A 14,958-nucleotide genomic window follows, 5' to 3' on the forward strand; every position below is an offset into this window, starting at 1 on the left:
CCACACAGGACACCCTACATTTTGTAGTTTTATGTAAATATTTTATTTTCCCTAGGAGAATATATCTTAAACCTCTTTTAAAAGCGATGAGTTTTAGACAAGCCTGCGTTGACTTAATGGATCTGCAGTTGCTGCCTAATGATTATACGCTCTTTGCAGTAACACATTTTTTAAGAGAAGCATTTTGATCTAGAAATACCAGATGCATTAATGATTGATTGGATTTTGCTTTTTTGCACATTATTTAGTCTGACACACAGTTGTACTGATGAAGTGTTTTAAGGCTTGTCTTTGTCTTTTTTTGTAACTTTTATGGTTGTGATTACCTCTGAATTAATATTATTATTATATTATTACACACTGTACTGTGCAGCATGTGCATTAAAGCTTCAAGTTATTTTATGGTGAGCCAAACCTGTGACTACAACGCATACAGATCTCTTGTGCAAGTGCATCAGTCATCAGAGTTATCCTACCAGTATTATGCCTTGGAACTTGCTGGCTAGAACAAAGATATCAGCAGTGGGTGCCTTAACCTCGTAAGATATTTTAAAATGCAGTCCGTAGCCAATCACGTAAGCCAGAACATATGTACTATCACATGGGAGACGTTCATTATAACGCAGGCATTACATCGTAATGCCTTTAAAACGCAACTTTCAAAAAGCAACTACCATTACTTCGCATGCTATTACAACTCATGTGCCTTTACTACGCATGCCATTACAACGCATGCCAATACAACGCATTTTAAGGTAAGTATTTGTGTTAAGTTGTTATTTGAGGTATCTGTTAATATTTACCTTAGATACATTTTTTAATATTAATTTTAGAGCATTTTTATGGAATATTAATACTCAGTTAATATTTGTAATATGGGAAAATGTGGATTTGGGTGGTGTGTCTATTAATACTCAGGTACTATTTTTATTACTAGCGTATTACATTTTATTCATAAATTCATTTTACATTACATTCAAAATACTGAAAAGCTATTAATTATTATTTTCTTTACAAAATGTTTAATACTTTTTTTAACTATTCGTTAATTAGGGGTGAGTTGTAAAAAGAAATGTTATTTATGAAGATTGAGTACTATTTAAAATAAAATTATGTAATTATTTGTGGGTGTGAGTTATTACAAAAAGTAATTATTATGTATTAATTGGTTTTAAAGGGATTTTATAATAATTTATAATTAAACATTTTTTTAAAAAAATAAATGAAACAATATTAAGGAGACATGTATTTAAAAACTCATCATTTAGTGAATTATTAGACAGGTAATATTACAAAATTTAATACACAGGTTAAAAAATGTTTTATTTTTATTTTGTAAAAACAACATTTTATTTATTTAAAAAGTAAATTGTACAAATCCAGTGGGACAGGATGCTAGGAAAACAGGGGTTTTTTTTGGGGGGGGGCGGGGGGGGTATTAATTTAATACTCAAGTAATAATTTTAATACTAGAGTATATTTTATTAATAAATATTTAAGGTATATTTAAAATGTATACAAAAATAGTGATATATATATATATATATTTTTTTTTTATTTATTTCCTCATAATAAAAGGTAGAATATAGAGGCAGGGGATGAGTGCAAAATGTAAAATATACTTTTTAAATCTTTAGAAAACATTAAGAATAAAAATAGAATTTAATATAGATATTAATTTCAATTTAATATAGTATACAATTAAGGTAAGCATAATAAAACTACTTAGGAATGGAAAAATACACATAGAAATGTGTATATCTCAAACTAATTTTACAAAATAAATATGGTAAAGAAATAAAACAATACACAGTTTAATGATGTAGTTTAAAAATGTATTATTTTTATTAACATTAAAAAACATATTAACATTATAAATAAATATGCAAAAAATTATCAAAATATATTTTATTAATAATATGTACTAAAAATAATTTTAGAATTTACTATGAAATGTAACATGTATTTTTTTATATCTTTGTAGGTTTTCCCACGGTTTACCATTGAAGTCAATGGGGAAAATTGTCCTTTTTTCGTTTTTGAAGAAAGACAGTACGTTGCAGTGTATACGTAAATTTTGTCATTACGATGATCGTCGCGCAACGGGTCAGATGGCAGGGAGAGCTCCGTCATGGTAAGGTGATTTTTAATTATTAAAAATAAATAAATTGTGGTAATGTTTATTGTAAGGAGAGAGGAAGTAAGAAGTAGTAAATGTGTTTTGTGTTTATTTTGTGTGTATTAACATAAAAATGTATTCCAAAACAGATTGAAGTAGAAAGCCCACATCTGGTTTCATTCTTTTGTAACATTTTTTGTTTAATGAAATGTATTTTTAAAAAATGGTTGTAAATTTAATTAAACAAAAGTGTAAAGAAAGTAATCGTTTTTGGATTTTTTTTAAATGATGGATTTTGTTTTGAAAAAAAGTAAATGCTTTGTCGCAGATTTAGGGATAGGTCGTAGGAACTTGCAAAAAAACTTTGTGTTTTGAAAAAAAACATTTTGGCCAATTTTTAAACCAATAAATATTGGATTTTGTAACTTTGGATTGTTTTTTTTCGAGAGAGGATTGCAATAATGGATTTTTGGATGGTGATTTATTTTGGATTTGGATTTCGAACGAGATTGGATTGCATCACTGGATTTTTTATGCGTATTTTGCCAAACTAAGGGCCCCATTACGATGGCGGGTGGACTTTGTCTGCCCGCCACTGTAACGGAAAATGGGACCGACTGCCAGAGGTGCGGCAGTCCCGCATGGGGTGGTCGCATCCCGTATCTTTTACATTGCAGCGGGTGGTGCTCTAAGCAGCACCCGCTGCAATGTAAAATTTGCATTTTGTGCATTGGCATGCACAAAGTGGCAGGCACTGCGCGGTGCCCGCCACCTTGCCCCCCAAGTGTAGCCACCCACCCCACCACCCCTCAGAGGGGCCAGCAACGGGCCCCCATGGCCATTTACTGTATACCTTTCCATTGCTGAGTCTCCGCCATGGAAAGGCATAAGCACCACAGGTATCATAATATGAATGGGCACCGCCACCATATTGTGTGCATTTTCTGCCCAGCCGGCAATCCGACCGGCGGAAAAGTGGCGTCCGTCCGCCGCTGTACCCCCCGTCATTGTAATATGGCAGGGGTTAAATGGCGGGCAGGGAAAGATGTCGGGCAAATCACCACAACCAGTCGGGTGGTGGCAATCCTCCCGACATCATAATGGGCCCCAAAATTTATTTTTCGGGTTAATTTTTTGGGTGCAATTTTTGTAGGTGTGCACAGTAATTTTTTGTTTATTAACTGTAAAAATATGTTTTTTTCAGAACTGTGCTCTTTTTTTAGAGTTTAATTTGGGATATGGATTTGAACAAGGATTATAGAATATTTGTAATGGTATAAATGACTACAAAGGACTCTTGGTGAAAATCTGAATTGAACGTAAGTCCAAGAGTTGAAAAAAGAAGACATCAGAAGGTAAGAAAACTTGACTTTTTTTTAATAATTTAAGTATTTTTAGAAAAATGCAAATTGAACTGGGGAATTTGGGGTCAAAACAGGCAAGTAAGGGGGGCGTGGCTTAGCGGGCGCTGATGGCGGACGTGGCTCTCTAGAGCTCCCGCTAGCCCGGCGATTATCTGACAGTTTATCCTGGCCCCCGGACCCAAATACTACACCGTCTGTGGGGCGATTGTGGCGGACAGTGCTGGGAACCACCCGACCCTGGGAGCGGCGCTCCAGGACCGTCCAGGGCGGCGGAACCGGCCGGAGCAGAGAGCGGCCTAGACCCGGACAACTACGCCGGGGCCTCGGGTTTGGCGCACCCGGACGGAGGGCTCGCGCAGGAGCCGGAGGCGCCGTCCTTCTGCCCAAGCCCGGGGCTGCCTGGCATCAGCGACGCACCGGGGAGATCCCTGGCTGCCCCTGCAGTGGCAGTGGCAGGTGCTGGTGCCCGGGGGCCGCCGAGGAGGAGCAGCGGCCTACCTGGCCTTGGTGAACCCGGGACCTCGAGTTTGGTGGCACCTGCCTGAATACATCAGCGTCTGTCCTGGAGTGCAGAAGCAGTGAGGCCCGAGGAGCGACGGGGTCAGTGGGGCGCCCGAACCGGACTGCTGTGACTGCCTTAGCTGTGCACACCGGGGCAGTGGCCTGGGGCCGGTGGGACGGCCCAAAGTGGATCGTGTCCGTCCCGGGAGGGACGTGCCTGCAGCCCTGGTGTGGACCTGTGGAGGCGACCGACGAACAGTGAGTGCCCCCCCCCCCTGGGGAAACCCCCCCCCTCGCATTGTAGTGACGGCTAGAGGGGCGGAAGGGCCCGGCGGGACCGGCTTGGACTTGCATTGGGACCCTGGGCAGGCTGCCGGACCTAACTGCGGGCCTAGGATACCCCCGGACTGTCGTGAGGGCTACTGAGGTGGATGCGACCTGGCTGTGGCGGTGAACTCTTTGGGTGAGGTGTCTTTGGTGGGTCCCACTCAAGCAGGGGCTCGGCCTGTGGGGGTCTGCGGGGATCCGTGGATTGGCCCCTACCCTCCCACCCGGTGCGTGTGTGGCGTGCATCAGCTATAGCAGTGCCTGAACAGTGAACCTTCCTTGGCTGCTGCTGGGGGTGTGAGCTACCTCACCAAAGGATCCGCTAACACTTTTGGGGCGGCGATACCGGAGCAGGACTTGGCCATGACCAGAGGGGGGGGTGGGCCCTCTAGGCAGGGGCCCATCGACAAGTTCACGGAACCGAATAGCGGCCCCGGAGCACAGGGCGGTCAGGGGTCGGGCCGGACAATGCGGCGCTCATGGTGGCGATAACCCAATCCAGGGACATGCTGGACGCCAAGATTGGGGCTGTTGGGGCGGACGTGACCCTCCTGAGACAAGACCTCCGCAACGCAGTGGCGCACATCACAGAGACCGAGTCCAGGATTTCAGTGGTGGAAGATGATGTCGGAACCCTGAAGCCGAAAATGGCGGCGATGGAGAGCATTCAAAAGGGTCTGGCGCTACGGGTGGAGGATGCCGAAGGGCGGGCGCGCAGGAATAACCTCCGCTTCGTAGGTTTTCCGGAGGGTTGCGAGAAGGGCAACATGGAACGCTTCCTTTCCCAATGGCTGGAGAGCTGGCTCCCCCCGGATACCTTATCCCGCTGCTTTGTGATTGAGCGCGCCCACCGGGCCATGACACAGAAGCCGCCAGTGGGAGAGCGGCCCAGGCCGGTGATCGCCAGAATCCTGAACTTCCATGATAGAGACACCATACTGCGTGAGGCGAAGGTCAAGGATTCCCTTTTATTTGAAAATCACAGGAGCATGATCTTCCCCGACTACACCAAGATGGTGCAACAGCAGCGGCACTCCTTTCTGGCCGCCAAGGCGAAACTCCGGGGCCTGAAGATTCAGTACTCTTTGCTCTACCCAGCCCGCCTACGAGTAGTCTTTCAATCCCGGACTCACTTCTTCGATACACCGGAGGATGTCTTCAGGTGGACGGATGAAACAGTGAGAGTCAGGCCCCACGCTCAACCGGGCCTTGATCCGGGCCACATGAGTGATTCATCGCAAACCCGGAGTGATCAAAATGCCCGAAGCAAACGGAATAGAAAGTCCAGATCCCGGAAGCGTGCCGCCTCTAGCACTGGGTCTCGTACTGCTGCGCCCACTGACTCGGACCACTCGGGTGGGGATGGCTGAGGTGCTATGGGTGGTCCTGCCCACCTACGGATACCAGCTGCCCTAGCTGAGGGGAGAGATCCTTCTGTGCTTCACATTATTGACATTTGAACGTTGAATAAACTGTCACACTAGTTTTGTTCTTCCAGTGATTGCTGAAACTATGAGATGGGTTCGGGGTGCTCCGATACAGGGGCTACCTGCCTCCTACGTGAGTGGGAGATGTTCGGGGGGATAGGGGGAGTTCTTAGGTTAGTGGGTGTTTGGGATCCATTGGGATGGTTCGCCTTGGGCGCTCTGTTTTGGGCCCGAGGCTGCCCATGCCGCAACAGATACTTCAGTGTTCCATGAGGTATTGGGGGGGGGGCGGAGGTAGGCAGTTGGGGGTCTTGTTTGGGGGTCGGGTGGGGACAGGGGCTTGGGATGGCGGGGAGGTTGGGATGACCGTGGAGGGGGGGCGGAGGGAAAGGGGGGTGGATAAGGTTGAAACAGTGTCTGCGCTAATTTGGCAAGTGTATTGTTTGGGTGTGCGGCTCCGAGAGCCCAGGCTTCTGCATTCTCTCCCCATTGACAATGGTTGACGCCCAAAGGCCAGGCCTCCCACAGGCGATGTTACGAGTAGTGAGTTGGAATGTCCGTGGGATGCTAGATAAAATAAAGCGTGGGGCGGTGATGCGGCAGGGGAAAAGGGAAGGGGCTGACGTTCTCCTCCTACAGGAGACGCACCTCCAGGGCACCAAGACCCTCAGTTTGCAGAGGTATGGCTACCAGCAAGTATTTCATGCGGGCTTTGGGAGGGGGTCCCGGGGGGTGGCGGTGCTGATACATCGCAGGCTCTCTTACGCACACGAGAAGCACTGGATCGATGCCCATGGTAGATATGTGTTTATTAAAGGTTTGGTTGGAGATGAGCCGATGGTCTTTGGCAGTGTGTACGCTCCGCCCCCGTTGCAGGAGGCACTTATTGAAAAGTTGTTTGAGGTGTGGGCTGATGTCCCGGATGTTCTGGCGGTTGTGGGAGGTGACTGGAATGACGTTATGGATGGACGAATGGATCGCTATAGGCCCGGTAGGGAACCCCAGGTGGCAGCACTGACGAAACTTAATGGCCTAGCGCAGGGCATGGGTTGGATTGACTCCTGGCGATATCAGCACCCTCTGAGTCGCGAATATTCATATGTCTCGGCAGTACACAGGTCCTTCTCCAGATTGGATTACGTGTTTATTCTGCTCCCCTGGCCGACGAGGGTTGCCTCCACAGCTGTGCATCCTCGTGGTCTCTCGGACCACTCCCCCGTGTCCTTAGACCTGTGGTTAGACAAGAGGCGACAGCCCTTCCGGTGGCGCCAGTCGGCCTGGCACCTGCAGCAGGATGGCTATCGCGCACACCTACGGGAAGCCATTTCTAACTATTGGGCGGAGAACGACGGACCGGAGGTGGACGCCGCCACCCAGTGGGAGGCACTGAAGCCGGTACTCCGGGGGGTGGACATTGCTTGGTGTGCCGGGGCCCGCAGGACCCGTCGGAGAGAAGTGGAGGAGGCGGCGGGACGGGTTAGAGACCTGGAGAGAGACTGCACGGTAGGCGACACAGATGAGGCCGTAGGGCGGCTCCTGTTAGCGCAGCAGGAGTACTCATCCCTAGCACTTGGTGAGGCGCGCCAGCTCTGGTTGGCCACACAGAGTAGGATATACCAATGGGGGGATAAGTCCCGCACCATGCTCTACAGACTCTGCCAACACACCTTCCGGGCTCAGACCCTGCCTGGTATTCGGGACGAACGGGGGGATCAGATGTCGGCTCCTGAAGACATAGCGGCCAGCTTCGCTCGATACTACACGGACCTATATGCCCCCCGGGAGATCCTCCCTGCGGAGGACGTTGATAAATTCTTGGCGGACCTCCCGACGCGTGCGCTCTCGGATGGGAGCCGCGATCAGCTGGACCTTCCCCTGTCTCTGGAGGAGCTGGGCACGGAGCTTGGGGAACTGAAGACTGGTAAGGCCCCGGGACCCAATGGATTCCCATGTGAATTCATGAAAACCTTTCATCTCCAGCTGGAGGGGCGATATAGGCAGGCACTAGAGGCCGCCAAGGAGTGCGGTCGCCTCCCGGCGGACTGGCGACACGCTGAAATTGTAGTTTTTTGCAAGCCCGGGAGACCCCCTGAACATCACTCCTCATACAGGCCAATTTCCCTTTTAAACTTTGAGGCGAAGATACTGGCTAAGGCCCTGGCCAATCGCCTCCTCCCTTACATCACCGACTTGATTCATCCGGATCAGGTGGGGTTTATGCCCCATAGGGCGACAAGACACAATATCCGCCGGGCACAGGTTGTGGTGGAGATGGCCCGCGCAGCTGGGATCCCGACGGCACTTCTTCTGGCTGACATGGATAGGGCCTTCGACTCTCTCAGCTGGGTGTACCTTCGGGCGCTTCTGCCCCGCCTTAATCTTGGGCCTGTCTTCCTTTCTTATCTGAACTTGCTCTATACGGATCTGACAGCGTCGGTGAGAGTAGCGGGGGCAGTGTCAAAACCCTTTCCCATTGCGCGGGGCACCAGGCAGGGTTGCCCTCTCTCGCCCTACCTATTCGCATTGGCCATGGAACCCCTGGCAACGTGGGTGCGGATGGACGCGCAGCTGTGGGGCCTGGAATGGGAGATGGGCCCGTCCGATCGCATTGCATTGTATGCCGACGACGTCCTCTTCTTCCTCACGGCCCTCAATAGATCCCGGACCAGAGTCCTGGAGATAATGCGAATCTTCGGGGAAGTTTCGGGCTTGCATCTCAACGTGCAGAAGTCTAAGCTGTGGGTGCTGGGGGATAGCGAGGGTTTGGGTGCATGGGCGTCGACGTTACAGACGGCGGCAGGTGGGCTCAAGTACCTGGGCGTCTTTATTACAGACGTTCCAAATGTGGCATGGGAGCGCAATGTGGTGCCTGTTTGGGATAGAGTGCGAACGGACATGAGAACTTGGTCCAGAATGCCACTGAACATCTATGGCCGATCGGCGATCTTTAAAATGGTGGCCCTCCCGCGTCTCCTATACCAACTGCAAAACCGCCCATGCCCTATAGCACCGCAGTGGTTTCGTCAGGTGAACACTGCGCTGAGCCAATTCCTCTGGGCTGGGGGGGTGGCGAGAGTGGCTCTCCGCACCTGCTTCCTGTCCACGTACTGCGGGGGCCTGGCCACCTCAGATATTTTATCATATTACCAGGCGTCGCACTTACTGGTGCTTAATGACTGGTGGTATGGGGATCGGGACGACCCGACTTACGCCTTAGAAAGGTACCTGATGGACCCGGACACGGTACACACCGTACTGTACTCGGCGAATATCAGGAAGAGGCTTCCCGTAGTCACCCAGGTGGTCTTCCAAGCGTGGCGGGCAGCTCTGTGCCGCATGGGGTGGTGGAACAAGTTGACGCAAGAGACCCCGCTGTGGCAGAATGGACGATTGCCGGTGCTGGCATCCTTACGGGGATTCAAGGGCTGGGACGCAATCGGCATCTCAACGATAGGTCACATCATGAAGGGTACTACCCTTAAATACTTCCAGACCTTAAGTGCAGAATACGCCATGCCCAAAACCCAATTCTTTAAATACCTACAACTGCGTCACGCACTGTCCCCCTCCTTGGTGGGCTTAGAATCCCTGCCCAAGTTCAGCCCCCTGGAGGCTAAGGTGTTTATGGGGGAATTGGAGGCAAAAAAGATTTCGACTATATATCAGACCCTGGTCACACACTGCTCCTCCTCCCTGGATAGACTACGCTCCGCGTGGGAGGGGGTTGTGGGAGCCCTCGAAGAGGAGGATTGGAGGGAGGCCCTGGAGGCCCCGCGGGGGGCGGCCATTACGATGCGGCTACGCTTTATCCAATTTAAGTACTTACATAGGGCCTACTTTACCAGAGAACGACTGTGGAAAGCAGGCCTGATTGCCTCCCCTGAGTGCCTGAGGTGCGAACGAGCGATTGGGACATTTGTCCACACTGTGTGGTCGTGTGCAAACCTGGCGAGATACTGGAGGGGTGTCTGGGACTGCTTGGCTGAGGTCTTGGGCTGGGACCTTCCCCGTACACCGCAGCTCGGCCTGTTGCATGTCATGGAACAAGTGGGGGGCAACATCTACGAACGCCACCTACTGGTTCTGGGCCTCACTGTAGCTAAACAAGATATAGCCAGGGCCTGGAAGGACCCCAGGGCCCCCTTGTTCGAAGTTTGGAAACGGGGGTTGGACTTTTGTATGGGGCTGGAGCGTCCTATCTTTGAGGCCAGGGGATGCCCTAGGAAACATTTAAAGATATGGAAAAGATGGGCGGACTATAGAGGACTGTGGCTGGAGCCACCAAGGCCCCAAGATACTGGAGAAGATCTTTGACTATTGGACCCTGGGCGGCCGGGAGCACGCACCTTATTGTACCTTCATGCTTTATGCCTTGAGATATGCAGACACTGTATAGGGTAAGGGGTGGGATTCGGGGAGGGGGGTAGGGAGTTGGGGGTTGGGGGGGCGGGTGCATAATTTACTTTTGCTTGTACTGACTGTATCCTCTTTCATGCCTGTGCTCACTGGTCCTGCGATGTGATGCGGGACAGTGTTCCTCTTGGTGTTTTGTCGGTACTATAATAAAATTTGTTCTGAAAAAAAATAAAAAAAACAGGCAAGTAAGGAGTTACAGGAGATAGTATAGGTTAGAAATGGAGGATGTGTACAATATTATCTTGGTAGTCTGAAGCCACAGTCAACGAAAATTGTTGAATTGCACCCAATAGTTGCTCGGACATTTATTTTTCTCTTTTTTAAATTTGTGGGTTCAGACTACCAGTTAATGATTGCAACATTCTCATTTCTTGGAAACTTTGCACCTTCCTAAAAATTTCCAAGAAATGATAGAAGTTAGGATGTGGTTTCCCAATTGTTTTATTGAAGGAGTTGTGCCATCCCTCTATGGCATGGTTTGTTTTTGCTCCTCCCTCTAAGCAGGTCAAGTAGCAGTTCCACCACTTCAAATGTAAATGTGGTTTCCTCCTGTGACCTGATCTGCTTAGATGGCCTATCCCTGTGTCTTCAAAGTAATTTAGTAGGGGTGCGAATTTGTCTTTGTTTGCAGTAAAATATTCAGATTCTGTAATAGATATGTAGTATTCGTCTACACTGTCGGGATGAACAAAAGTGCTGTTAGTTTTTTTAATTCAAATTGTAGTTTGATGTCTGATATACAATCCTCAACTAGCATGTTTTTTAAAATAATTTTTTGCCAATATGCCTGTGAAAAGTATCAAAAACATCCTTGAATTTGGGTATCCGTGTAAATTGAAAATTGAAATTGAAGTATCCGTGTACATTTTGGTAATTGTGTTAATGATTGGTAATTCAAAGTCAATTAACATTTCTTTTCTAGGACTTTTGTTAATTGTTTTAGCTTTTATAACTGATAAGAATTCAGTGTATGTTGAGGATTGTTTATCAGGAGTACACTGTACTCCAAGGGAACAACTGTATGATTTATATAGGCATGAATAGTGTACATTTGTGTGAATGGCTGGGGTGTGAATTTAAACGTCCCATCCATCATCCAAATATCATTACTCTCCAACTTAACAAGATTATCAGGTGTGCTAAAGATAAGTATTATTTTCTGAGGCTTTTGGTTGACATGTAAAAGAAATGGTTCATTAGTAACTGTTATAGAAAGTTCAGGGGAATTGTTAATGTCTGAAAAGGTTTGGGGTGTTACTCTTAGAGGGTTACTTGCCTGTTTTTTACGCTGAATAATTTGGCGTATTAGACTCCTTGAGGTCGCTCAGTACCTGTGATATTGGTTTCATAAACCTCAACCGAGTCCCAGTGGGTCAGGGAGACCTTCTGCGCTCTCCTGTTGCACAACTTGTGCAACAGGACCTCAAGGAGTCTAATCAAAAATCTCCTAAACAAAGAATGGCACTTTAGGAAGTACCTAGATTGCGTACAAGTTTTAGGGACGCCCTTGGTCCCTGCACTATCTACACCTTGGTCCTGAAGAAAGCCGCATTGACCTACTGGCTAAAGAGGGCTGAAACGTCGACCTACTTCACATATCACTTTGTGAGAGAGTCATAATCACTCTCATTCACTCGTATTGTTTTTAATCTCTCCAAACCCAGAATAATAAAATGTATGAATCTGGACAGAAGGGATTTTTATCCTACTCACCTCACTTTTCACAACCACATCACTGGTCACTACTGCTCTTAACTAAGGGTAAAACTTCCAGGTGGAGGGTGCATAACAATAGAACCCAATATTTATGCACACACGTGAAAGGTATGGCGGAGAATTAAGATATACTGCTTACTTAACCACTGCAATCACGTGCATGAGGGGTTTTTATTGGGACTAGTAAGAATGAACCGGCATACCCTAGTTATGCAGGACAAGTGATCCTTCTCTTTTTGATTATATCATATTGAACCTAAGGAAACCTGAAGGATCACAGTGAAGTAGTGTGGCTCACTGGTTAGAGGCGGCAGACCCGAGAGCAGAGGACGGCCCGGGGCCAGGGTTCGATTCCCGGCGCGGCAGGTTTCTGGACCAGGGTCAGCGGACTCGATAATTCTCTCGCCTCAGTGCCCACTCTGATCAGCGATCACACTCGGCAACTCTGGGCATTAGCTTGCCTCATCTTCACTAACGGCCCCACCAGACCGCCGGGGAGGCCTGGTCTCACCCTGGAGATACCCATTAAGGGACCATCTCTCAGGGAAGCCAGGAAGGGTTTTGCAGCGGTCGAAGCGCCTTGGGACCCTCCGGGTAAGTAGTGCGCTATATAAATGCCTATACATTTACATTTACATATTTCTTCTCCCCCTCCTTTTGATATTTGAAAATAATGCATATAATCATGGTATTACATTTTTAAAAATGACCACTTTTTTTTTAGATCTAGAACTTTGCATTAATTTGTAACTAACACTTTCCCTGCGGCAAGCACATGTCGGAGTAGGAATAGTAAGGGGCACATTAGGATTGCGGGCGGGCTTTGCGGAGGCAAACCGCCCGACATCGTAATGGACCCCTAAATTTGCACACACCACCATCCAGCACTTTCCCTGAGGCAAACACAGGTTGGTGTTGTAATAGTAAATTTGCCCCACCACCATCCAGCACTTTCCATATGGAAAACACTGCTCAGAGTTGGAATAGTAAATTTACCCGCACCTCGATCCAGCACTTTCTCTGAGGCAAACACTGCTCGGAGTTGGAATAGTAAATTTGCTCCCACCATCATCCACCACTTTCACTGAGGCAAACACAGGTCGGAGTTGGAATAGTAAATTTGCCCCACCACCATCCAGCACTTTCCCTATGGCAAACACTGCTTGGAGTTGGAATAGTAAATATGCCCCCCCACCACCTGGCACTTTCCCTGAGGCAAATCCTGCTGGGAGTTGGAATATTACATTTGCTCCCACCACCATCCACCACTTTCAGTGAAGCAAACACAGGTCGGAGTTGGAATAGTAAATTTGACCCCACCACCATCCAGCACTTTCCCTATGGCAAACACTGCTCGGAGTTGGAATAGTAAATTTGCCCCCACCACCATCTAGCACTTTCCCTGAGGCAAACAGGTCGGAGTTGGAATAGTAAATTTGCCCCCACTACCATCCAGCACTTTCCCTATGGTAAACACTGCTCGGAGTTGGAATAGTAGATTTGCCCTCATCTACATCCACCACTTTCCCTGAGGCAAACACAGGTCGGAGATGGAATAGTAAATTTGCACCCACCACCATCCAGCACTTTCCCTATGGTAAACACTGCTCGGAGTTGGAATAGTAAATTTGCCCCCACCACCATCCAGCACTTACCCTGAGGCAAACACAGATCGGAGTTGGAATAGTAAATCTTACCCCACCACCATCCAGCACTTTACCTATGGCAACCACTGCTCGGACTTGGAATAGTAAATTTGTCCCCACCTCCATCCACCACTTTCCCTGAGGCAAACACAGGTCGGAGTTGGAATAGTAAATTTGCCCCCACCACCACCCAGCACTTTCCCTATGGCAAACACTGCTCAGAGTTGGAATAGTAAACTTGTCCTAACTCCATCCACCACTTTCCCTGGCCCAACGGCAGATCGGAGTTGAAATAGTTTGCCCTCTCACCATCCACCTCTTTCTCAGAGGCAACACATGTCTGACTAGGAACAATAAACTCCCCCCCCCTTAATATCCTACATTTTCCATTAGGTCAGCATGGCTTGTTTTTGGAATAGTAAATTAGCCATCACCACCATCCACAACTTTATCTGAGGCATAAACAGGTCAGAGTTGAAATAGTTAGTTTGCTCCTTCCACCATCCAGCTCTTTCCCTGAGCCTAACACAGCTTAGAGTTAGAATAGTACACTTTTACCCACCATCATCCAGCACTCTCCCTGAGGCAAACACAGGTTGGAGTAGGAATAGTAAATGTGCACCCTCCCCCGCCCCCAAAACCTACACTTTCCCTGAGGACAGCAAGGTTCGGAGTAGAAAGAGTAAATTTTCCTCCCGACCATCTTATACTTTTACTAAGTCAAATACAGGTCAGAGTTCAAATATTAATTTGGTTTTTTCAACCATCCCACATTTTGCAACAGCCAAAGATCCATCACACACTTTACTATTGGTAATTACAGGTCTGATGTGGAATAGTATATTTCATCACAAAGCAATTTATTTTTTTTTAGAGGAAAGTATAACTGTTTTTGGATTTCCATTTTATTAACAGTTGTCCTTTTTTCAAATATTAATGTTTTGAGTTGTATAAATATTTTATTATTAAATCGTTTAATCATATTTATTTATTTTTAAATACATCTTTTTTTACTTACAGAGTTTGTGGATATTTTGGCTGTGTTGTATCTGGTTAATATATCTTGATGTTTTTCAAAATTAGCAAATGCTGGAAAACATTTAAAATATTACTTGCTGGTTTTTCGGGTTTATGTGATGATATTGTATTTTAAATATACTTAAATTGCACACTTACTTCAGACTGTAGATGGCACTGTTTGTGTTATTCAAAGTTCAACTGTTGGATGCCTTGAAAAAACATGTGTGGTCACTGTGGAAGTCAGTTTACCACTGTTTTCAAAATGGTGGTTGGCTGCTTTATACATTTTTTTGATGCTGAAACATAATTTAAAAGAAAATGTTTGTGCAGAGTTTTAGCGTGATTTAGAAGCTGACAAAAAAACTCATTATTTTGATAGTTTCTATAAATGTTTGTTATATCTTCTTTTGTTGTAATGTCTG

Source organism: Lissotriton vulgaris, chromosome 11 (assembly GCF_964263255.1).
Source record: "Lissotriton vulgaris chromosome 11, aLisVul1.2, whole genome shotgun sequence".
Lineage (NCBI taxonomy): Eukaryota > Metazoa > Chordata > Amphibia > Caudata > Salamandridae > Lissotriton > Lissotriton vulgaris.